Source organism: Myotis brandtii, unplaced genomic scaffold (assembly GCF_000412655.1).
Source record: "Myotis brandtii unplaced genomic scaffold, ASM41265v1 scaffold32, whole genome shotgun sequence".
Taxonomy (NCBI): Eukaryota; Metazoa; Chordata; class Mammalia; order Chiroptera; family Vespertilionidae; genus Myotis; species Myotis brandtii.
Genome location: NW_005362269.1, coordinates 1614134 through 1639268, shown reverse-complemented (window position 1 = coordinate 1639268; position 25135 = coordinate 1614134). Strand labels below are relative to the sequence as shown.

The following is a 25135-nucleotide window of genomic DNA, read 5'->3' as shown; positions in this document are numbered from 1 at the left end:
GTGGAGGAGGGCAAAGGGGGGAAATTAGGGGACATCTGTGATACTCGCGACAACAACAACAAAGGTGTGCTCAGAAGCAAGGGGAGGACAGTCTCAGTCACCAAGTCCGCTCCCAGTTCTGTCATAATGTGTTGTGTGACCCCGAGCACAACCTGCCCCTCTATGGGCTTCCTGTCTATTAGAGAGGGGTTTAAGCCAGATGATTTCTGGGGGCTCTTTCACCGCTGAAAGTCTACAATTCAGTCCCTACTATGTGCCACCACCATGGGGAACCCGAGGCCACCAAGAAAACAGGCACCTACAAGGCAGGGGGATGATGTGGCAGTGGGGAAGGGAGGGCGTGTGAGAGACCTGAAGGCCACAACGTCCCTGGAGGGAGGAGGACCGAGGAAGGCTTCCGGGAAGAAGTGGTACCTGAACTGACCAGCAGGACAAGTAAGGGCTGCCCAGGGGTAGGAAGAGGGAGGGGCACCTACCACATGCAGCTTGCAGTTGAGGTAGTGTGTGGGCTTTCCAGGGACTCAGAAGTTCCAGCTGACAGCAGGCAAAAAGGGACAGGTTTCCTGGGCGGAGTCAGGAGGGCCGAGGCAACTGGTCCTGTTTATACCTAGGGTGCACCTGTGTCCTACTCCCACTGATAAGGGCAGCCCTCTGCCCTGCGATCCCAGTGAGCCCCACCCCTTGGCCCGGGGCCAGGACAGACCTGTGGGTGGAGAGGGAGAGCTGCTCCAATGGTGCCCTGCTTGCCACTGAGGCCTGAGGCCACCCAACCTCACTTCCCTCGCAGGCCTGAGCGCTGTGGTCACTGGCCCTCAGTCTACTGCACTAACAGCCTTTCAGCGTGTGTGGAAATGATGCGATCAGCAGCGTCTCAGACATCTGGGGGACATAGACCCTTGTGGGAATCAGATAACATTTTCCATCAAAAAAATATGCACATGCCCTGGAAAATGCTGTAATGATTTCAAGAAGTCCAGACCCTGTGACCCCAAACCCATCCGTGGACCTAAAGCCCTAGGCTCATACAGCCAGGCACCTCCGTTCACACCCAAGCCCGCCACCCAGTGCTTGTGGGATCCTGGGCAAGTTAACTTTTCTGTGCCCCCATTTCCTAATCTATAAAAGAGAAAAACTTGACATACTTCCCAGAGCTGTGAAAATTAAGAGGGGTTGATCCATATGAAGTGCTCAGAGCCATGGCTGATGCACAGCGCGGAGGGCCAGCCGCTATGATCATGCCTGTTGTTTATTTCCAGTACTCATCATGTGGACAATAACTGAGCCCACAAACACTGCAAAGCTCTGCGTGCTCCCTCTGAATCCCCATTTGCAGAGGCTGTGGCCTTTCCCAGGAACTAGATGGATGGGCAGGGCGGGGCCAGAAGGTTAGAGGCCAGGAGGCTAGGGAGAAGGCCATGGTAAAGCCCAGCCCAGCCCAGGCTAGAGAGAGGGTAAAGGAAGCAAGAAAATGGGCCCACCAGCCTGTCCCCAGAGAAGTCCAAGTACCTGGGGTGGGAGTGGGAGGGGCCAGGAGCTTTGTGAATAAGCACTGGCCTCCAGTGAGCTGGCCTCCAGCAATGCCCACCCCACCCCCCCGCACTCCTTCACAGGTCTGACCCCAATCACTCAAGGCCTCCAATAGCCTGCGTGCCAGAACCCCGGGCTCCAGGATGGGGAGCTGGAGGGTTTCTAATCCCCCTTGGAGCCACCAAGGCCTCAAAGACAGCTGGGGACTGAGGCCTCAACAACCCCTACTGCCCAGGGCCTGGACCCTGCCTGGGCCCTGCTGACATCACCAGCCAAACTCCAGCCTCGCCCAACCAGACACCAATCTTGGTCAAGCATTTAGGCCTTTCTAATGACGTTCCCATTGCCTGGAATGCCTCCCCTACCCCTGGGACACTTATTCATCCTTCCAGACCCCAGTTCCAATGTCATCACCTCTCTGAAGTCATCCCCACGCACCATGACCCTTTCTGCCCCCGGGGGGTCCCATTCCTTAGGCTTCCCACCCATCCCCACGCCACAGCCAAGGCTGAAAATCAGGACCTCAGGCCAGAACAGGATGCAGATGTGTGCCCTTTGATCTGCACAATATTTTTGAGATTAGTTATCAACATTTTAAAATCAGGGGATTTCACACAACTTCTAGGCTGCCTTTAAAACGAGCACGTTCTGGTGACACGGGGCACGCATCCCCACTGGCCACCATCAGCGGAGGCATTTACAGCACCTGCCTCGGGTAGGCTGGCCATGTGTTCCCCAGTCAGCACAGTGCCACAGGCCCCTCCTTCCCTCATCTGGCTTCCTGCCCAGCCCCTGAGTGCACCTGAGCGTGTGGTCCAGACAGAGTAGACTCGGGATGTTTCCATGAACAGCTCTGCACTCTGCAGCCTGCAGGTCCCAGGTCTGGACCAGGACTTCCTAACCTCTGTGCAGGCAGGCCCTGCCTGGCAGCTGGCACACAGAGGGCCTCCCCAAATACCAATTTCCTTTCTTTCCCTTCCCCAAATGCCTGGGTGCCCTGTAGGGCAGGAATAAGTCTGATTTATCCTGGAAGCTCCCAAGACTTTCCCAGGCATAGGTCCTTCTCGAGTGCTCAGGGTATGAATAAATGAGCAGCTGTTATTACCCCCAATTCACAAATAAGAAGACTGAGGCTTCAAGGTGAAGTGATGTGCCACAGTCACATAGGAAACTGCTAAATCTTGACTCAAAACTTGTCATTCCTCCAAGAAACTCAGAGGTTTCTATAATAATTTAAAAAAAACCAACATTATAATTGTCACCATTGTTATTTTTACTGCTTCCATGTATTGAGCACTTACCATGAGCTGGGCCCTGTGCTAAGCCCTTTTACAACTAATACTGACATTATTCACATTTACAATTGAGAAAAATGAGGCTCAGAGAGATTAAGTCACTTGCCCAAAATTGCACAGCTAGTCAGTGGCAGAGCTGAAATTTGAATCCAGACCCCATGAGAGGGGGTCCAGGGTCTGCAGGGAATCCTTAGCTGGGATGGGAGGACAGCATGAGGGGGCCTCAAGCACAGAGGCCTCTAGCCCTCAGCCAGGCTCCCACTGTGCTCTCCCAGCCTTAGGTCCAGCTTTCCCTGCCAAGGTGCTGGGGATAATGAATGAGATGCTCTGGTCGTCATGGAGATACCATGGCAACGCCGCACTTTCGGAAATACCACGGTAACTGTGGCCATTGCTTGGGAGTTGAAAGTCACTCCTGCCCCACTCCCTATTCTGAAATGCTCTGGGTCCCCATAATCCTCTCTAGGGCCCAGAGAGAAAGGAGGCAGAGTTATATGGGTCTTCCCAGAGAGCAAGCGGTCCAGAGATCAGGACTGGGGAGGGGTCCAGCTCTGCCCTGATGGACAGGTGGGCTCAGCAAGTGCAACCAATGACTGAGCTTCTTGTGCCTGTCATGGTGACATGCACCTATACATAACTTGCATATACTTGGTGCCTACTATGTGCAGTGGGCCTCCTGTGAAGGTCTGTATGCCTCATGCTGTTTTATCCCAACAACCTGAGAGGCAGCAGTGGCTGCTGGCATGGCAGTTAAGGGCTCCGCCTGGAGCCAACCCGCCAGAGCTTGAATCTGGCCTCCATTATTTACTAACCTTGTGACCTTTGAGCAAATCACTCAACCTCTTTGAGCCTCAGTTTCCCCAAGTGTAAAATGGGGTTTACACTGCTTATCTAAACGCAGCCAAGACTAAGAGAGACAACAGCTCAGTGCCGGGCACACAGTGATGTAGGTTAAGAAACATTATCCATTTAGCAGACTTGGAAACTGAGGTTCAGGAAGGAACTGGCCCAAGGCCACGTATCAAATTAATAGTGGATCCAGAAAGCGAGGAGGGGAGGACAGGTCTGGGAGCACGCTGGGAGTCAGGGAGGAGCAGATGGCCCCTCCCTGTTCCCTCCTGTGTACCTACCGAGCACCACTAGGGGCACGCATGGCCCTGGGCACTGAAGGTGCTGGCCTCTGGGCTGAGGCTTCATGTCTCTGCTGTGATGCTGCTACAGGACGAATGAAGGCCCTCACAGCCCCGCATGCTCACCCAGCCCAGATGTGATTTCTTGCCTGGGTTATGCCTGACAAATGTTCCCTATATCTCCCATACTCATATGCACACGAAAGCACAGGAAAACTCTTAAGATGCTTATATGTTCACATGGTGCCATCACAGGCATCTGGGCCACAGGCAAGAGAATAGGGTGGGGAGTTGAGAGGAGGTGCAGGAGGACACCTATAAAGAGGCTCAAAAGTATGCGAATGGCCGGCATTGTGGCTCAGTGGTTGAGCTTTGACCTATGAACCAGGAGGTCACAGTTCAGTTCCAGTCATGGCACATGCCTGTGTTGTGGGCTCCATCCCCAGTGTGGGGCATATAGGAGGCAGCTGATCAATGATGCTCTCTCATCATTGATGTTTCTGTCTCTCTCTCCCTCTCCCTTCCTCTCTGAAATAAATAAAAGTATATTTTTTTAAAAAGTATATGAATGGACACTGGGTTTGGGGGTGGAGGGATGGTAGTAGTCCAGGTTCTGATAGTCCCACAAGCGATCCCAGGAACACTCCCCACAGCTGGCCCAGCCCCTCCCAGCCTGTCACACCCCCAGCACAGTCACCTCACCACCCTCTACCCAGACACACCCCACAGCCACCAAACTCCACCAGCCACCCTGCCCCAACCTACCCCACCCACCATGTACAGCACAGCCGAGAAAATACTCGACATTTGCTTCCCAGCTGTGCAGGAGTTTCTCCAGCTCAATCACACCCCTGGGAGGCCCATATCCAGCAAATCCCTCCTCTGCTGGAATTCGATGCACACCCCATCCCCCACAGCCCTGCAGTGCTGCCTGGCTCCGGGCCAAGCTGCTGCCCATCAGCCACCCGGGAGTCCAGGGCCACCACCAAGGGACTACTGCAGTCTAGCTCAGTCTCAAGGCCAACGAGTGTGCAGTCCACCCTGCAGTGAGCACACGGGGACAATGAGGCCCAGAGAGAGAAAAGGACCCCTGGGGATGCACTTGCTAGGCCTGACCCACCCCCACCTACGGTGGTTCATTTTCTTTCCAAGAAAACCCTGCCCATCCCCTTCTCGGGCCAGCCTTAGCGGGAGGTGGGACTCTGCCAGCTGTGGCTTTCAAGTCCTCGACCCCCTGCTCTGCATCCCACCGTGCAATGCCAGATTTACTGCCAGATGTCAGCTGCTCTTACAACTAGAACACTGGTCCGCAACTTCACAGGAAGCAATGCTCCACGGCAGAAGTGGTCTCCTACCCACGGTCGGCACACCCATGAGCTATGTGCCCTTGCCTGCTACCTTCCCCTTTTGAATCTGCTATGAGTTATCTCTGAGCTGAAAGCATTAATAATACGAATTTCCATTTATCAGACAGGATATGCCTGAGTGCTATTATTTAACCCTTACGACAGCACCATCAGCTACTTTCCACTGAGGCCCAGAGGGGGCCCCTGAGTTACCCCAGCACTTTTAACCCTTACGACAGCACCATCAGCTACTTTCCACTCATCTCACAGACGAGGAAACTGAGACCCAGAGGGGGCCCCTGAGTTACCCCAGCACACAGAGCTAATGAGTGGGTGATGGGGAATCTCAGCACAGAGCCACCGAGCCCATCATCCTTCAAAACCCTGGGCCTTCTGTGTTCACCCAGGACACCCCACTCTCTGCGCCCTTTGAATGGAGCTTTTTCTGTTTTTGTTTTCATCCATTTTATGTGTATTTTAACTTAAAAGCAGACTCTAATGAGCCTTCTTGGAAGCAGACCCACAAATCATCCATCAATGTACAAGCAAACAAAGCATAAACCCTGGTTCACTCGCAAGCTCTCAACCTGGTTGTTGTGGGTTCCCCGGCAGGGACTGCCCAGCAAGAAACCTCAGGAACTTAGACCTGCTTGTGGAGAATTTGTCTTTCTTCCAACAGGGCCTGAGTTGAGAGTTTACCTTTGCACCAGCGAGCGGGGAACAAGCAAATCTGGACCAGCTGCCCTCCTGTCCCAAGGTCAGGCTCCAGTCCCCCTGAAGCTCCCAGTGCAGACCCAGATGGGCAGGCCCACCCCAGGGCATGATCCTCATGAGCCCATCAGCTTCCCAGAATAGGGGTCCCTCCTCCCAACCCCCAAATCCATGTGCAACACCATCAAATCCATTCCTATTTTTCTTAGGCTCAGATCACAGGCACTCAAAAAAACTAGAGTGATATTTCTTTGCAAATACCATAACCTCCCTGGCTGACAGCAGCTGGCAGTGACTGAGCTCCTGGTAACTGACCAGCCCCACACCCGGGCTGTGCTGAGAGCTTTCCCTGAATTATCACACCCAATTCTCACATCCTGAGAGGTGGTATCACTGACATGTGCACTTCACAGATAAGAAAACTTAGGCTCAGAGAGGGTAAGCCACTGACTGAAGGTCACACAGCTAGGCAGAGGTGGAGCTAGGAGCCCAAGCCAGCCCACGTCAAGCTCCTGCTTGTAACTTCTATATAGTCCTGCTAGCCACCATTCCACACCATTCTTGAGCCAGCTCTTCAGCCCAAAGCATATCCAGGGAGAGGCTTTCTGTGGGCGGCTAGCCCCAGCTGCCTACATGTAGGCTAACCCAGGAGAATCTGCAATGGGAAAGCCGTTACTGGCAGATGAGCCAGCACAGGTCCCCAGAGAGGCAGGACCTCAGCTAAGGGGTCCTTACCTTCTCCTACATCAGGGGCTTCTGTTGCCCCAGGCAGGAGCCCCACATGAGAAAGGGGGGCTGCCTCCATGCCCCAGGAAGAGGCCTCCTGCTAAGGAAGAGGAAAGAGAGGCAGGAGTGAAGCTCAGAAGCAGGAGATCTCAGCTAACCACCAACAGGAAGGACAATGGTGACCGACAACCTCACGGGCCTGCTGCACGCGAGGTACTGTAGCAAACACGGCCCGCCATGCCCTCATTTATCGTCATGGATTCCCAGTGAAGTAGAAACAAGTTTATCATGCCCTGAGCTTCTCCCCTGCCTGCCACCCCTGCAGAGGAGCAGGGAAATGCCAGCCCCTGCCCTCCCACATGCCACCCCACATCGCCAGATGCCCCATGAGAAATTCCGATGAGCAGGCATATCTGGAGACCTCCATCTCGTGGATGCGGAAGCCAAAATCCATGTGGGCCTGAAGTGCATGCACATCAGCATCCCAGCGCCTTTGTGCCTCCAGACTTGGCCCGTCCCTTCTCTGTCCTTCTGTTTCTTCAACTGGACAATGAGGGGAGTGAACCAGATCGGAAGCTGATGACCTCCTGGGGACAGAAGCCTTCGAGAATATACTGAGGGCTGTTACTGGACTGTCACCCACATTCTACACAAGTTCAGGGTGGCTCTGACTGGCCCCCAAGTTAAGAACATGGAAACCCTCTAGGGGCCCTGTGGGCTTTGATGAGCCATGGCTCTCATGGTCTAGACAGGACTGAAGCCACAAACGTGACACATGAGCACCCTGAAACTCACCATTCCAGCTCCCCATGGCCCTGCCGCCCTGCGGTAAATCTTTAACTCTCGGACCTGTCGGCTCCAGGTGGATTTGAGGGCTTGCCGAGCTGTCAGAAGTCGCAAGAGAAACTGATCCCTTCCTTCCTTCCCACACCTCCTCCTCCTCCATCAGGAAGCTGCTGGCCAGTCCTGCAGCGACACAGGGCCTGGGACACTGAAGGAACCTGCCTCTGGTCCTGAAGGCAGACAGGACCCAGCGCCAGGCTCCGCGGCCAGCCAGCCCCCACCTCTGCACCCTGGGCCCCTCTTGCGTGGGTATGAACATGCACACGCCGCTTGCACACAAACATCCAGACAGACCTGGGAGGGCTGGAGAGCAGGGAGGGCACTAGGGGCCATGGTCAGAGGGCACAGGGAGCCCAGGGAGAAAATGACAAGACCCACCGGAGCTCCAGGCAGCAGCCGCTTTACTGCACCGCGTCCTCTCAATGGCTCCACACTTCTCACTTAACACGGCCGCACCTAATCCCAGAGCCAGGACAAATGGCATTACAGTTGGCCAGTCCCCTCCCCGGGAGGGAGGGGGTGGCCCCAGGGCACCCTGAGCCACCAACCATGTTCCAGGAAGCCTTCAGCACCCCACCCCCACCATGTCTCTAGTCAGAGGCCACCAGCCCCTACCTATTGGGCCTCAGCCCAATTCAGTCCCCGGCCCAGGGATCCCCCCAACAGGCAGGGGCTCCTGCCTGTAGGTACCTTCCACGGAAGAGCCCGGGAGGGAGGGGGTGGCCCCAGGGCACCCTGAGCCACCAACCATGTTCCAGGAAGCCTTCAGCACCCCACCCCCACCATGTCTCTAGTCAGAGGCCACCAGCCCCTACCTATTGGGCCTCAGCCCAATTCAGTCCCCGGCCCAGGGATCCCCCCAACAGGCAGGGACTCCTGCCTGTAGGTACCTTCCACGGAAGAAGAAGAAGCATGTCCCTGGCCCTTATGCTTCTGGTCCCGCTCAGGAAAGGTGACAGCCAGGAGAGGAGGAGCCCTCGCTGGCAGCAAGCGTAACTGCTCACAGTTCTGCCTGACCTCCTACGTGATCTTAAGCAAGGTCCTCCCCTGCTCCAGGCCTCAGTTTCCCCACCTGTCCTGAGAAGAGACAGAAGAAAGGCTGATATTCTCAGGAGGGGTCAGCTGGTGGTCAAAGCGGCTGTGGCGTTGGCTTCTGGCCCTTCCCATGGCCCCGCCATGCAGAGGAGGAAGCTGGTGACGGCCAGAGTGTCAGGTGCTAGAGCTGAGAAGGGCCTTACGAAGCCCAGAAAGAAGCGACCTGGCCACACAGGCAGCTGGAAAGGGGCCAGGCTCCTTCTCGGCAGTAAACATGTGAGAGCGTTCACCCGCCAGGGTTTTTTTGCCTTTTTAGCGACACCCAAAGCAACCTGCTAATGACAGGATTTGAGGCCTCAAGAGCAGAAATAGAGAAGAAAGGTGGTGCGCCTGCATGCATGGGGCTTGGGGATGGAGACGGGGCAGACTGTCCAAAGCCCCCTCCTGTCACCCCAGGAGGGGGGCCTATGATGCGGCCAGCCCCAGGTAAATCCTAGGCACCCCTGCAGGGATGAGCCATCTTGGCCACCTCTTAACAAGTCACCTGAGGCCTGGTGGTGGTGGTGATGGGCAGACTGGCCCAGGGGGATACACCCCGACCAGGCTGCCTGCCAGACAGAACTGAAAGGCTCCAGGCCCGGTGGCCAGAGGGGAGGCAGCCAGGTTCTCAGGGGAACCAAGGAGGGAGAGAAAGCTTTGAGGCACTTGAGCTGCAGAAGCCCCTAATCTTCTGGAGGCCTGACCGGCATAACATGGGGCCTGCTGAGACCCAAGACCCACATGAAAGGGGCCTCGTCCCTCCAGACTTGCTGGGGCTTGTCGCCAGTGACAAGAGCCCCTGCCAACACACCTCGGTGGCAAGGGGATCAATATGCTCACACAGAGGCGCAGCTGGCAGGGAAGGGAGCAGCGGGGGAACAGGCGGGCCTCGCTTTCTCTGGAGCATAGGCAGCGAGAGCACAGAGACACAGCAAACCGCGCCGGGTGACCTATATATCACAGGCTCCTTTTCAGGGGACCCAGGGGGTCTCAGTGAGACTCTTGAAGGTGCCTCACAGGTGTCCCCACACTCCCAACGCTCAGGAGACCAGAGTTCTAGTTCTAGTGAGGCAGCAGGCGCACATTCAGGAGGTCCCCCCTCAGGTGCTGGTGTGCCCCTGCGCAACGCTGGGGGGAAGCGCCACCTCCCAGCGCCCTGAGTCAACACTCCTCCAAGTTGGCTCCAGGGGCCTCACTTGCCTCACCTAGTCCCAGCCTTGCCTGTGACCTCGGTGACCTCAGGCAACCCTCGGCTCCTTCCGCTCCTTTCTGGGCCTTCTTTGCTCACCTGTAAAATGGAATAATGCCAGATGACTCCAGGGGCCCTCCTAACTCTAAGCTGGGAGATTCTGTAGGGATCATAACTGACCTCCACAGCTCACCCCAGAAACGGGCACTATAACCCCCACTCCCCACTGTCCATAAATCCGTAAGTCACCACGCTCCAGGTGGACAACACTATATACAACGTCAGCTGTGTAACTGGATGCGGGGCCCTTTGCTAACTGCGTGGCTCCACTTCTGCGGGGCCTCATTTTACAAATGTGGAAACTGAGGCTCATGGCGGATAAGCAAGCTCAAGCTCCCAGCTGCGAAGTGCTGAGCTGAGATTCAAACTGGTGTCTGGCTTTCATCCCGGCATTCCATAACGTCAACCACAGATCACCCAAAACCCACAGGGCCTGGAGGATGCCATCGGGTCTTTGTACCTCCCACATGGAGGGCGCAATGCTGAGGCTAATGTGAAAGGCAGGCTGGTGGAGGCCGGGAGCAGGCGGGGACGGAAGCCCGTGTGGGCGCTGGGCATTTGCAGGCTGACCAGCCTGCAGCCAAGCCAGCTGTCCACCGCTGTGGCTACAATGTCCTCGTCGCCACCAGCACACCACAGCCACTGCTGTGCCATTTTTAAATCGTTACACAGACGCCAAGCTTTTTCACAGACATTGCTTTGGCATCACATGACAACCTTATAGGAACTGAGCAGGAATTTCTTCTCTCTTTCTCACGTGAGGAAATTGGTGTTCCCGGCAGAGGAGTGACTTCCCAAAGAGCACACACCGAGGCAGTGCTTGAGAGTGAATTTGGAGTCTGCATCTCCCGCCTCCCCATCCAGGGCTTTGTCTCCCCTCCATGCCCTTGACTTTTCAGTGTGACCAGCATTGATGGCCCGATAACAAAGTGACCACTGTTGCGCTCACTCTGTGCAGGTTTTCATTTCTGCTACTATTTTCATTTCACAGGTGGAGATGCTGAGACTCAGAAAGTGGAGCCTCTGGCCCCAGGTCACGAAGCTAGGAAGGGGCGGAGCTGGGATTCGAGGGGCGGAGCTGGGATTCCAGTGGAGGGTGGTCTGGCTGTGGGCCTGAGCTCAGCATCTCAGTGCGGCACTGCTCTGTCTGGGACTAGAGGGACCAGGAGACCAGACACACTCAAATAGTGTGCGTGCCTGGCAGGTTATGGCAAGATTATGATAATAGAAGGACAAACAAAGCTCTTGGAGAGCCCACTAGATGGAGGTTGTTATGAACATCTGGGCAGGAGGCCAGGAGTCTGAGCAAGGGACATGGGAACAGAGGGAGGTGACAGATAGGAGGGAGGCGGCCTTGTGAGACCTTGGTCAAGTGCCTTGCTCTCTCTCAATTTACCCAGCTGGTGAGAAAAGTCCCTGGAATATCTCCAGAGCCTCCTCCAACCCTAAAAACCCTTGGACCCTGGGAAAACAAGCAATGCTTGGTGACAGCCTGGCTGTGAGCCCCGGGGGACTCTGAAATGTCCTTGGCCATCCTGGCACGGCTCAACTGCTGGGAAACAGGCTTGCAAAACACAGGGCCGGCCAGCATGCCTGGGCACCACTGAAGTGTGGGTCCTGAGGGGGCCACATTCCGCCGTTGTCAACCTTTCCACAGCTCCACAGCAGCAAGCGCCACCCGGCCTGACTCACACAAGTGCCCAGTGGAATGGCACTCCAGGCCCGCCCTGCCCCCGCTGGCCCTGTCCAGAGCCCTACATGCAACTCAATCCCCTCACTGTCACCCGTCCTTCAATGCCCCTCACTCAATTCGTAAGGTCAGCCCCTGGGATAGAGAGGCAAGGGATCCTGTAGGAGACCTTAGGGAAAATGACCACCCCATCCCAAGGGACCTGGGCTAGGCAGAGGCTGCCCAGCCAAGTCAACGAAGACTCTTGGGTGGGGAAGGTCAGGAGAGTCCATCAGTGCCGGCCCTCAGGTCTCACTCTGGCAGGTGAAAGGGGCTCAGCCGAGTCTCCACACTAACAGTTGCCCCCTCAACCCACATGTGAAACATGCTCCTACTCAATAACCTTCCATGGCTCCCACCACCCACCAGGCAAAACCCTTCAATCTGACTGGCTACACAGGCCACTGTTACCAACAGCCGGTTAACTGGGTGTTGTGTGTGACAGGGCCTTTGCTCAGCGCTTTGTGCACATTGTCTCATTTAACCCTCACAGTGACTCTGAGACGCAGGTACTGAGGTTGGCCCATTTTTATAGATGGGAACATTAAGGCTCAGAGAGCTCACGTCACTGGCAGAGAAAGGATTCAAACCCGTGTCTGGACTCTGGTTCTTGACCATGGTGCTGTGCGGCCTCCTCAAGTGCCCCTGCCACCCTCAGGACCCCGGGGCCAGCTCAATGCTTCTATGTACAGGAGGGGAAACCAAGGCACAGAGAAAAAGCTCTCTGTGTTGGCGGCAGAGTCAGGACAAGGCCTCCCCTTCCAGGGCTCCCTGCCCTCCACCCCAGGAGGAACTCCCACCCAGAGGCATGCCCGGCAGGAAGGCCCGGACCAACGCCACAGCAATGAGTCCTTAGGATCTGCCTCTTCCCTCTGTCCAGAGGAAGGGAAAAGCAGGAGGAGCTTTGCAAAGAGAGATCAGATCTTTGGGGCACAGGAGGGTCCCACTGGGTACCCTCACGGCCCCTGAGGAAATCACCCTTCAATAACAAGACGGGGCAGGCCCAGGACCAATCTCCCCAACCCCAGGGGGAGCGCCAACCTCACACCTCTGACCTGAAATCTCCATTGTTCTCCCCAAACCTGCCTGTCCTGCAGCCTCCCTGTCTCAGTAAATGACAACACGGTCCTCAGGGCAGAAACCTTGCCATGGACACCCTCTTCCTCTCACACCCCACATCTAATCCAGTGGCTCACCCTGCAAAATCAAGCCAGAAGTGGACTCCCCAACCATCCCCACACTGAGGTCCTCCCTCATGGGAGTGACTGCAGCAGCCTCCTGGCCAGAGTCCCACTTCCACCTGGTCTCCTCTCCACACGGTAGCTCACACGATCCCTCTCACACTTACGCTGAAACAAGTCACACCTCGGCCAGCCCCTCAGCCACTTCCCCTTTACTCTGACCCAACAGCTAAGTCCTCTGGATGGGCCGGGAGACCCTGCACACTCCCTTGGCCCACCTCCCACCAGGATGGCTCTTATTCTTCCTGCCCTGGCCACGCCAGCCTCCTTGCTGTTCCTCAAGCACACCCCACACCCTTCTGCCTCGAAGTCTTTGCGATGCTCTTCCCCAGATACCCCATGGCTCCCGTCTCCCTCCTAGAGTCTACTGTCCCCTTACCAGAGGCTTCCCACGACCTGACACAGCAGAGCCACTCCCTGAAGTCACACTTTTTACCTCCCTTCCAGCCTTAGCTTTCTTACAGGCACCTCTCACTACCTGATTAGTAGTTAGTGCTGGGCTAGTATTTGTTGCTTGTTGATTCTATCTCACCGCTACAATATCAGCCCCAAGCCTCGGTCTGTTTTGTTCAATGCTGCATCCCAGTGCCTAGAAAAGTGCCTGGAACAAAGCAGATGTTGAATGAGGGACTACTGCTTTCCTCATTTAAACACACCTTCCGGTTTCTGCAGGCCCCTGGAAGACCAGGGTCACCTGGGAGCCAATACGATACTCCACCAGTGCCAGCTGCAACCCAGAGGTTGTCACATGAACAGTGCGGGTCAAATCTAACAACTCACTGCTTGGGCCAGAACAGGACAATTACATTGGTCCCTGTCCGATGCCTTTGCCCACTTTTGGCCACTAAAGGAGAACTTTCCAATCTGACAGCTGGGCCCACAGAGTGGCTCCAGGCACCAGCAGGGGCATGGGCCAGGCTGCTGCTGCCCTCCCTCCCAGCCCCCAGAGCTGCCGGGGTCCAGCATCTACAAAGGCTTCCCCATCCTCCCAGCAAGAGGAGGCGGAGGAGGGAAGCCCAGGGCCACGCCTGCCCCTTTCCTGTTGTCAGCAGGACCATCAGAAGGAAGCTTTGTTCTCAAAATAAAGAGTGTGAAGCCCAGTGCCAGGCGGAAATGGGCACAGGCCCATAGCAACAGTTTAAGGAAAAATAAAAAAAGGGATGGAGGATGTCGGAGGGGTAATTTGCACACCCAACCGGTTTCTGCCTCTAGGGTGGCTGTGGCATGGTGGCTTCACCTTTCCAGGCCCCAGCCTACAGGTCATCATAATCAGACGATTGTCCTCACTGGGTGATGAGGCACCGATCCTGCAGGGGGAGGTGGGGACAGAGGAGTATGGCCTTGCCTGGGCGTCAGAAGACCTGGAGTCCAGGTCCGACTTGCCGCGCACTCCCTCTGTGTACCTCAGTTTACCCATCTGTAAATGGCTTGTCCAGTCTGCACTTGAAGCCTCAGTCTACCTGCCACAGGACCCACACAGCGGGGTGCCCTTCGAGTCTGAATCTTCCAGAGCAGGGAGGCTGTACCCCAGACTGAAGGAATCAAAGATGAGACAGAAATCTGCACACATTTTTTCAAGCTTCCCAGGTCTTTGTGTACCTAGAGCAATTGTGACCTCTCCGCTAAGACCTCTTCCAGGAGGAGACATCTTAGCTGGCCTCGAGGGATGCTTAGGATTTCAATTAAGAGTGAAATAAAGCTCAGATGGACAGACAGCTGGATAAAGGGCTGACGGTGAAAGCAGGAACTCTAGAAGGAGAATGAAACAGAGAAAGGCCCGAAGGGAAGGAGCAGGGGGTGGGGGGAGGGAGCCAGTCCAGTAAACTGAAATGACCCCACCTTCCCGTCCCCTGTCCCCTCAGGACGCAAAGGGCTGGCATCATGCCCTCTGAAGGCTGCGATCCCAGCCTCCCTTCTCCCCCCAACCCCTCCAAGCCCCGGGGAGCGCAGGGTGGGGACAGGTGCAGGCTCAGTGCTCCTCTCCTGGGTTATGCTGCAGGGGACACTTTCCGTGACTCTTTATCCGCAGCTTAAGAAGCTGTCTGGGTCAGTAGCTAAGCAGCCACAGCTTATGTGGGAGAGGATTCGAGGGCCACAGGGCAGGCGGATCCAGAGCCTCTATTAAATGGACCTTCACAGCTGGTGGGGAGCACCACTGCCACACCTTCATTCATAAAGGCAGCACTTATTATGCTCCTGCTGTGTACCTCACCCTGAGCCTGAGCACAGTGTTATGGGGGACACAGGACCCTCCATAACCCTCAAGGAGCCCACAGAGCAGACAGAAGAGGTACCACTACCACACGGAGAGAAAGCAGCCCCTGCCCTCAGGACAGGGTTGCCAACTCAGATGCCTAGAGGGCCAGAAAGGTCGTGGAAGTGTGTGAAGCGGCTGGTGGGGCTGGGCAAAGTGGAGTGTGTGTGCCTCCTCTCCAGGAGTGGCCACTGGAGAATGGCGGCTCGGAGTTATATGATCTTCCCATTTCTGAAGTAAAGCCAGAAGTTGGGATTTTGATGTAAAATTTCCTATTGTCAACTAGTTCAATTTTTGGCATGGGCCAAGCAAAATCTGCCTGGGGGGCGGATGTGGCCTGCCCGTTTGTGACCTCTGTTTTCTTAAAAGAGACAGGGAGCACGCCGTGGAGGATGACTTCCCGTGCTGGCCTGGAGGGTGGGGCAGGCACTGCTGGGGAGGAAGTCGTGGGGAGGGGGTGGGTATACCTGCTGGAACCATAGGGACCATGGGTCCAGGCCCCCCGCACCTACTGCCTGCCTTTCCCCCTACAAAGGAGTCCCTGTCTCCATTCCCAAAGCAGGCACAAAGGCATCAGCTCTGTCTGTCCCCAGGTGGTAGGAGGAGGGGCCACCTGCCCAGCAAACCTCCAGACTAAATCAATTGGTGGCAAAATAGCACAGGTTCGATTTCATCCCTGGAGCTTGAAGAACAGGTCGGCTAATGCAACAGCTCCATTGGGGGGAAGGGAGAGAATAGACAATCGGGACAAAGCGAGGTTGAGAAGGGAGTCCTGCCTGGCCAGGCGGCTGGTTACATAACCCTCCTTCAGGACAAAGCCATGGGTTCAAGGCACGGAGTGGGGAGCTGGACTAGGGAGTCCCAGAATGCAGAGGGAGTCTCCCTCCTCCCCTGTCCACCCCACTCTCCGACCTTGCCCTGCAGTTCCTAGAGAGCCCACCTCAGAATGCAGAGCCGGAGATGGAGACTAAGACCCCAGGATAAGGCACTTAACAGGATTGCACAGCAAATTAGCAAGTCTATCACGGCATAACTATGCTTATTATTCCCATTTAGCAGACAGGGAAACTGAAGCACAGACACAACTCACCCAAGGGCATGCAGCTTGCAGGGAAGGTGCTGGCTTGGAACCCGACAGTGGCCTCCGCGACCACACTGCACCATGGTGCTGCACTGCCACCAGGCTGCTTGCTGCGAGAACCACACAGCCTCTTCGGCAGCCTCCTCAAGCCTGCGGCAGGCACACGACCCCTGCCCTCCTGTCAGCACTCCGGGGGAGGTCAAGTCCTCTAACAACCTGACGAAACCTATAGGTGCCGCAGAAGAAGAATGCACAGAAATGCCTCCCAACTTTCACATGGTTTCAGGGGCTCACAGATCTCTGCATCAGTGAGAATGGATGGGTCAAGATCCTAAGACACATAGGATCAAGAGATAGGAGGCGGCTGAGGGGAGGGACTCCCCCAAATCCTCCGGACCCCCCTCATATGTAAACTTGGAGCCCAAACGCACAGCTGCTTAAATCCACAGACATGAGCACAAACCAGTGCTCAGGGCCGACTCATCCCTTCAGGAGGGGGAGAACTGAATGAATCATGACACACAATAGCCCTTGCCTGGCACCCACTAGGTGTGACTCAGCTCCCAGCTGCTGGGCAGGCGGTGCACAGCTGGGCCCCAGCATCTGGAGGGGGTGGCATCACCCTGTGAACCATCCAGCCTCCTCCCCTCCATGCAAGTCACCATCTAGTGGGCCCACCGCACTGCGGGCCAGACCTGGCCTTTTCCCGACCCAGCAGCTCTGCACGTCTCCAAGGGGGACCCCTGTATAGCCCCTGCACAGCCTCCATGCCAGGGTCCTCAGAGAAGTAAGCCAAGACAACAGCCTCTTACAAGACACCGGAAGCTAGTGGGCCCACCGCACTGCGGGCCAGACCTGGCCTTTTCCCGACCCAGCAGCTCTGCACGTCTCCAAGGGGGACCCCTGTATAGCCCCTGCACAGCCTCCATGCCGGGGTCCTCAGAGAAGTAAGCCAACACAATAGCCTCTTACAAGACACCGGAAGAGCCCTGACTGGTTTGGCTCAGTGAATAGAGCGTCAGCCTGTGGACTGAAGGGTCCCAGGTTCGATTCCAGTCAAGGGCATGTACCTTGGTTGCGGACACATGATCAGATGTTTCTCTCTCATCGATGTTTCTGACTCTCTATACCTCTCCCTTCCATTCTGTAAAAAATCAATAAAATATATTAAAAAAAAATAAAAGACACCGGAAGACCCAGGCTCTAGTCCCAAGTCTTCCACGGCCTTACTGTTTGACCTCAAGCAGGCCCCTCCCGCCTCTGAGAGCCTCAGTTCCACCAACTGCACAATGGGGAGATGTCCCTGTCAAGTCCTTCCCAGCCCCAGAGCCTGAGTCTAGAAACAGCCCAACAAACTTCACGGGGCCCTGGGATCTTGCTTTGGGAAGTTACATAAACATCCTCCAGAAAAACAAAAGTCAAACTTAAAGACTCTATTTTTTTTTATATCAAGAAGCCCTTTTTATAGTCCAACTTCCCCCTTCCTACTTCCATTGTTCCAAATATCCTCTGAGGACCGAGAAAATACATTTGGTTTCCGTCTGGGGTTTGGGCTTCTTGGCGCTCTTCCTCTTGGACGCTGCCCCACCCCTCCTTGGCAGCTTTCTCCCCAGCACACACCCATCTCTGCCCCCCAAGCATTGCTCTGGGCCACCCTGAGGGCTCTGGCTACCCAGCCTGCCAAAGATGGGGGGTGGGGAGCAGGGGCAGTTTTGGGGAAACAAACCCTTCTCTGGTCTGAGCTCTGGTCCCAATCGAGACACCGTGTGTGGGCCTGTGTGGGTGAGTCCCTGCTCCTCCCTGGGCCTCAGTTTCCCGCTAGGAAATGAAGGGGAACATTATGTCAGGAAAGCCCTTGGGCTCCTGGGCAATACCTTGGGGATACTGAGGCAGGAAAGAACAGCAGGGTAGACAGTGGGCTCTGATCTTCACCCCACACCCTTCCTGCTAGAACCAGAGGAGATCTACTTTTTCCTCTTATTTTACCTCCTGCCCTCAGAGTGGGGCCTGGAGCCCAGCACTGAGCCTCTCTGTGCTCAGATGGCCCAGCCATAAGACAGGAAGAGTGACAGTGCCTGCAGAGGCCCCAACCTGGAGGCTTGAGCCCTAACCACCCTAACCCAATCCGCCAAGCCCGATTCACCCATTTGGTAGAATGTATACGCCTATCTCTTTAGAAAAGCAATCTAACTTGTGCCTACTACACAAACACTCCAGGACAACCCCCACTGCCCTTTTCCCAATGAGATCATGCTTCTAAGCACCCCTACAGAATCCTATAGAATTCCTAGACCTACCACCCGATGGCTATATGGCCTCAGTATTTTCATCTACAAATGGGGACAATACTAGTGCCTGCTTTATAGGATTATCCTAGGGATTACTCCAGATACGATTACATGGAAGTGCCTAACAAGCACTGATAAGCTCCCAGTAAATGTGAGTGGCAATTATACGATCATCATCACTGAAATTATTGAGACGCTTAAAACCACTGGACCGGTGACAGCTAAGGCCCCTTGGCCCTCTCATCTGGCCACTGTAACCACACACACATGTCCACTCCTCACACCCCCGCCCCCAGCACCCAGCCGTGTCTGAAGCAGGACCCACACTCTGTCCAACCAGATCTGGCCCCAGCCCCAGAACACGGCCAGCTTGTTCCTGGCATCTATCCTTGCTACTCACAAAACACCCCCCACTTTCAAATCCCCCAACCCTGCCTTCCTCACGTGGCCCTAGCACTGTCTCCGGTAATCCCGTTGGGGTTCTGCTGAACCCCATCATTGCATCACAAGATTGTTTGCTGGGGTCAGAAAGCTCTTACAAGATGGTGGCTCCTTGAAGACAGAGTATCGAGAAATGGGGCTTTCCTCTGGCTCCCCCACATTTGCTAGGTGTCTGAATATGTTGACAGCCCAAGGAGAGAAGCATCAAATTTTTTAAATTAACTAACCAGTGTTTCTCAAACTTTAGCCCGCATCAGAATTGCCTGGAGGTCTTAAAACAGGCTGCTGATCCTGGTTCTCCCCCTCTCACTCCTCCTCACCTGTTTCTGATTCAGTAGGTCTGGGTGGGGCTAGATAATTTGCATTTCTAACAAGTTTCCAGGTAATGCTGATGCAACTGGTCCAGAGACCAACTTTGAGAACCACTAACTTAACCTGCAGGTGAATCAGGGAGAGCTTCCGTAAAGATGATGCTGACAGCATGAGTGGGGGGCGGGGAGGATGGGAGTTAATGGGGGGAATGAGGACACATTTGTAATTCCTTAACTAATAAAGAATTTAAAGATTTTAAAAAAAAAAAGAGCAGGAGCTGCCCATATGTAAGGAGGAGAGGAGGAGAAGCTGGGCAGAGGGTGCAGCATGAGTGAGGCTGGGATGACGACATTCATTTCTTCTCACCTGGCCTCTGCCTGGGCAGGTAGGGTAAACCAGAGGTGGCCGCAGCTGCGCAATGACTACAGCAAACCTTCACCGACCGCCACCCTGGACCTGCCCGGACAGGCCGATCCTTGGCTGGCCTAGGGGTGATGGGAATCCACGCCCCGCTTCGTGGAGCCAGCAGACCTCAGGTCTGAACCAGGCCAGAGTCTCCACCACATCCCAACCACGTGAGCACCAGGATTCTGCCCCACACCTCCAGACAACCTGCCATCCTGGCTAGCTCTGCTGGTTCGCTTCCTCATTTCCGGTGCCTCCTCTGGCCAGAGCAGCCCCTCAGAAAGCAGCAGACCTTGACAGTATTCAGGCTGAGCTGTGCCCCTCGCTAAGACTTAGCTATCACATCTGCTAAAGGGGATGACACCGTGCCTATCTCCTACTGCTGTTGGAGGGAGGGTAAAGAGAGCTCCTCAGTCAATAACAACATCATCAGTATAACAATCACCATAACTCAGCACCTTCCTGAATTATATCCCTAAATGCTGTGAAAGGGGGACAATTATGGTCCCCTTTGTACTCTGAAAAAACTAAACAGCTTGCCCCATGTCCCTCAAGTAGGAAGTGGCCCAGCAGGGATTTGAACCCAGACTGTCTAGCACCAGAGCCTAGTTCCCAGCCTCTGCTGTCTGTGTTCTAGACCTGGCCTAGGTCACCTCTCCCTGCCACCATCCTCTTCCCCTTCCTAGGGCACCGGGAGACTGGGCAGGAGGCCTCTGGAGGCTCCAGGACTTAGTGCACACAGTCCGGGCCTTGGGTCCCTGGCTTGAGGGCAGCCCAGCGCCTGCCAGCCAGGTCATCTTCTTTGGCACACTGTTTGAGATACCGTTCAACATGGCCTCCAGTCTGGGCTTACAGAACTTGAGCACCTTATCCTGAATGACAGGAGAGAAGAGGAAAAACAGGTGTGACAAAGAGCGGAAATCCTGCCAGGCTTCCCGAATAAGGCCAGCAGCTCCCATACCCCAGGCAGATTGCCCCATCTCTCCGGCCTCAGTTTCATCACCCGAACAAGCCTTGAGACAGAAAGTTCAGGAACTCAAACTCCTGGGAGCCTTCCCTTCATCTCGAAAGAACAGATCGCTTCCCAGATGTAAACAAACAATAATAATAACAACCACTGTTATCTTTAACAGTTCCTGCTTACTGGGCCCTTACTGCGATCTGCTCAACCTCCCTAGCAAAGCAGGATTCTTTTCTTACTCTCCTCCTCCTGCAATTGAGGAAACTGATGCCAAGAGAGATTTGGGTAACTTGCTCTGGATCCCACAGCCAATGGTGGCAGTGCTGGGATTTGAACCCAGGACTTTCTATTCCACTCTGCAATGCTGCCCACCTCTGCTGGGGCAGAGATGGGCCACACGCAGCCCCTGTTTCTGGGCACGGAGCCTAGGGAAGATGAGACATGTTCCTAAGGAACCAAAATTCAAAGCCAGGTGTGTGAAGGGCCCATGAGAGGGCCAGATAACAGGTTCTGCACATATAAAGCAGGGAGTGGGCAATGCCAGCTCTGCAGAATTAGGGATGACTGCATGTAGAGGTGACACTGGAGCTGGGCACTGGTGAGAAGGATTTGGGGGGTTGAGGGGAAGCGACGAGGCTGCAGCATCCCCGCTATTAGCAGGGATGTGGAGGTGTAGCAAGGGAAAGGGAGCACAGAGGGAGGGAGAAGAGGCAGCCAATGGGAGACAGGGCACTACCTAGCCAGCCACCTTGCCTTCCAGTAAATACATGTTCATTTGTGATACACATTTTAAAATTCAGTAACTCCGATCTGTATCTAAAAATAAAACAGGTAGTAATAAAAAGGGCCAGGAAGCAACTTAACACAAACTATCCTCCATCTAGAAGAGAGCTTCATCCCCAATTTGACTCCTTTGGTGACAGACTAGCCTTGAGGCCACATGGTCCAAGACAATCATGTCTGCCCCTTCCACCGAGCTCCAAACCTCCCAAGATCAGCAGAGCCTGCTTTAGCCTCTGCTGCAGGGAAGGGAGGGATTACCCTGCCCCCCACCCCTCCCACTCCTCACGTTCAAACCTGCCAGGCCTTTCCTCCAACCCCTGCTGATTCAGCCTGATTCATGATGCAGCCTTATTTCCTCATATTTGAGGAAAGAGAAATTGAACCCATTTCACAGATTGGGAAATGGAAGAAAAAGGTTCAGTCCTCTGTGAAACCAGTCTCCGCCAGCACAGGCTCCGGTGGCTGATCCACACATCCTGAGAGGCCTCTAGAAGGTAGGCTGGGCTGAGTATATTCCACGGGGCAAGGACTCTCCTAGGTGGAGCCCTGCAGGCCTGGCATTTATGAGGAACATCCTGAGATGTACAAGAAGGGGCAGTTCTGAAAAGCTATGAGAAAAGCAGTGTGGAAGTGGGCCAGTGGATGTGGGCCAAGCCCCCCCCCCCCCCCCCTAATATTCTCGGGTAAACTGGGAACTGAAAGAGGTCACCCAGGCCTGACCCTCCTGGTACAGGCTTCCTGCAGCCTCTCCAACTCTCCAGCTTCTCTGCAGACCTTCGGGGATGGGGATCTATCTCCTCACCAAGGAGCTTATTCCCATTAGCTTCCCTGTCACTCTTGATGCTGTCTGTGCCCCCAGGAGCCACACAAGACAAGACTACGCCCTCTGCACACAGAGAGCCCTGCAGGGACTTGAAAGTAGCGACACTGCCACGTAATGGTCCTTCCCCAAATCTTAGACCACCTGTGATGACCCCAGTCCCCAAGGCAGCTACAAGGTCCTGCAGCCTCCCCTCCTTCCCTCTCCGTTCCATAGCTCGAGTCACACTCTGGCCATCTCTCTGCTGGACCAGCATTTCTGAGCTGGTTTCCACACAGCCAGTCTTGCCACCATCTTTGGCCAAATGACCTGAGAGGAGCAGCACAATAGAACAGAAACAGTTCAGGCCTGTGTTCAAATATAGCTCTGCGATCCCTCTGAGCCTCCATTTCCCCATCTGAAAACGGGGCAGGGGTGGGGGTGGCCGCCAGCAGCAGCTCCTTTGAAGGGGTATTGTGAGATTTCAATGGGGCGTCTGTAAGAAGCCTGGCACAAGGCACCGCAACAGGCATCGACTCAACGAGCTGCTTACAACCCTCTGTCCTCCCCACCGGCTTCAGGATAAAATCCAAACTCCGGGGCACACTGCAAGCTATCCGCCCCGATCTTATCTCCCACTGCCCCGTTCCCAGTCTGCGCCTCACCAAGCTTCCTCCCCCAGGAAGCTCTGCGGACGGACATCAGCAGCGGAGGAGCTTTCCCCTCCACTGACCTTACAAAGCCCATCCATCACTGATCACCTTCGCCACCACTTGATCCTTGTCTTCCCTCCCCCATCAGATCGGCAGCCTCTCCAGTCAGGAGCCAGCAGCACCTTTTGCCCATTTCATGTCTCCATCACCCTTGTCCACAGACTTTTCCCACAGCTATTTAACAAGCTACTCTAACTTTCCATTTCAAGTAAAGAATGTCCAACTCTTCCAAACAGTCCAGGTATTTCCAGCCATACCCCAAAGCAAATTCCAACCTCTGTCCCGTCTTAGGGACTTTCAGGCCTGGTTTTAGTCCCAAAGTATGACAGATGGGTCAACAGCCCAGGGCAGGGGAGGCCAGAGGCCATTTCTAAGTTTTCTCAGGTGACTTGCTCAGAGTTTCCCAGTTGGCCCCTAGGCCAACCCCAGCCTATGCTTTCTTACTTCTGCTCACATCTTCATCTTGTGATTGCAAAACTGTTCCGTGCATACCCACTTGTTGACGGGAGGCCAGCTCTCCATCTTTTCTTGCTTGCTGGCTCCCTCCCTTCACCTTCTGATTATCCAAGAGGCCTCTCCCCCTGCTCTGATCATGATGACAGGAAAGTCTGACCAATGCCAAGGGTCATCCCCATCGCTCAGGACTCCCTTCAGCCTTCCGGCCCCTCTACCCATTTCCCTGAGTTTCTGAATCCCCTCAAAGTCTAGCGAGTAGTGGACTTTCCAGTGGCATTCCTACAACTGAAGGTGAACTGTCCACCCCGGAGGGCCCCTATTCTCAGGACCCAGGAAACGCCTATGGGCCCTGCAAGTCCAAGACACAGTGCTGGACCTGCCCTCGGAGCAGTTAGAACAGCAATGCACAAACTTCCATCTTCCAAGAACTTCTTTCGTTATCTACCCCGCTCCATTGTTTTAGGATGTCATTTATGAACTAACAATTTGCTTTCCATTTTTTAAGAAATTACTCAAAGCCCCCAATCAAAGCCCAATCAGCAATCATGAGATGGTACCCCCTGCACAGGGCATTAAAGCCAGTGGAAGTCTGGGCCACCCCACTAATTCACTTACAGGGCATTTAATGAGGACCGGCCGTGTGTCCTAGGCTCAAAAACCCATACACGCGTGCATTTTCCACAAGGATTCTGCAGTCCTGACGCTGGCTCAAAGTCCACTCCTCATTACTATCCTCAAGGACCTTTGGGGCTGGGGTACCTAGAGCAGCCCATAAGCTTAGCACTGAGGACTGCTGATGAGTCACACACGAGGACGCTGAGATGTCAGTGCCTTGGCCTTAGAGCTCTCATCACCCCCAGGGCTTTAATTCTGGGCCCCACCTCTGCCCCCTGCTGATCTGAAAGTGACCTGGTCTAATGGAGATGAAAGCCACTGCACTCCCCTGGGTGCTGGGGAGAGGTCTGTTGACAAAGCCACCAGCTGTCCCCAGCCAAAGCCAGGGAGATGGGCTCCTCCCTGCACCACCCGAACTGGGAGAGAGTTCCTGCCAGGGATCCAGGCAGCAACAGAAACTGGACCATCACGGAGCTCCAGGCCCAGGCTCCAACTGAGTTCCCCTCCTGCTCCAGCTGCCACAGCAAGAGCCAGGGCAAAAGACCTCACCCGCGCCAGTACCGCCAGAAGGAGCATCACTTGGGGGTAAGGGGAGTGGGGAGAGGGAGCAGGTGTCCTCACAATTCCAACTGAAAATGAAACTGTGAGCTCAGTCATAGCAGGACCTTATAGAGCCCTGTTAGCTGAGACTCGGGCTGGGGGAGGGGAGTCAAATCCAAGTTCCACTACTTCCCACCTACTTGACCTGTGCCATTCTGTGCCTCAGTTTCCCCCTCTGTAACATGTGGTTAATAGTCATGTCAAAGAATTAAATGAGATCACATATGTAAGTCAATTAGCCCCCTGTCTGGCCCATAGCAAACATGCAATAAGTACTTGTTGAATATAAACAAGCCACTGTTTACTGAGGTCCCATCGGTTCTTACTTCATCCTTATTCTGGCAGATACTATATTTTGCCCATTTCACAGGTGAGGAAACTGAGGCTAGGAGAAGATAAGGAACCAGCCCAAGATCACACAGCTGGAAAGTGACAGACACCCAGGTCAGTCTGAACCCCAGACCAGGGGCCAATACTACCCCAGGCCATTCCAAATGGGTTTTTTTTCCAGGGGGGTGTGGGGGGGGGGGGGGCCGAGCAGGGGGGGTGGAGTGGG

At 54.9% G+C, this 25135-nt stretch overlaps 1 protein-coding gene across 5 annotated transcripts in view; it reads right to left on the bottom strand.

Moving 5' to 3' along the window:
• NDST1 (N-deacetylase/N-sulfotransferase (heparan glucosaminyl) 1) overlaps positions 1-25135 on the bottom strand; it is a 54155-nt gene that overhangs the window by 28153 nt on the left and 867 nt on the right. Inside the window, exons 1-2 of one of the 5 annotated variants that reach the window (XM_014543096.1) lie at positions 8651-8794; positions 7957-8034 (exon numbers count right to left, since the gene is read on the bottom strand). The exons of 1 other annotated variant lie outside the window; for it this stretch is intronic. The gene's annotated coding sequence lies outside the window, so the exon portion shown is untranslated. Of the gene's footprint in view, positions 1-476; positions 608-7956; positions 8078-8468; positions 8596-8650; positions 8795-25135 lie in introns of those variants that run through there. 3 more of the 5 variants (XM_005870486.2, XM_014543097.1, XM_014543099.1) reach the window with 3 other exon arrangements.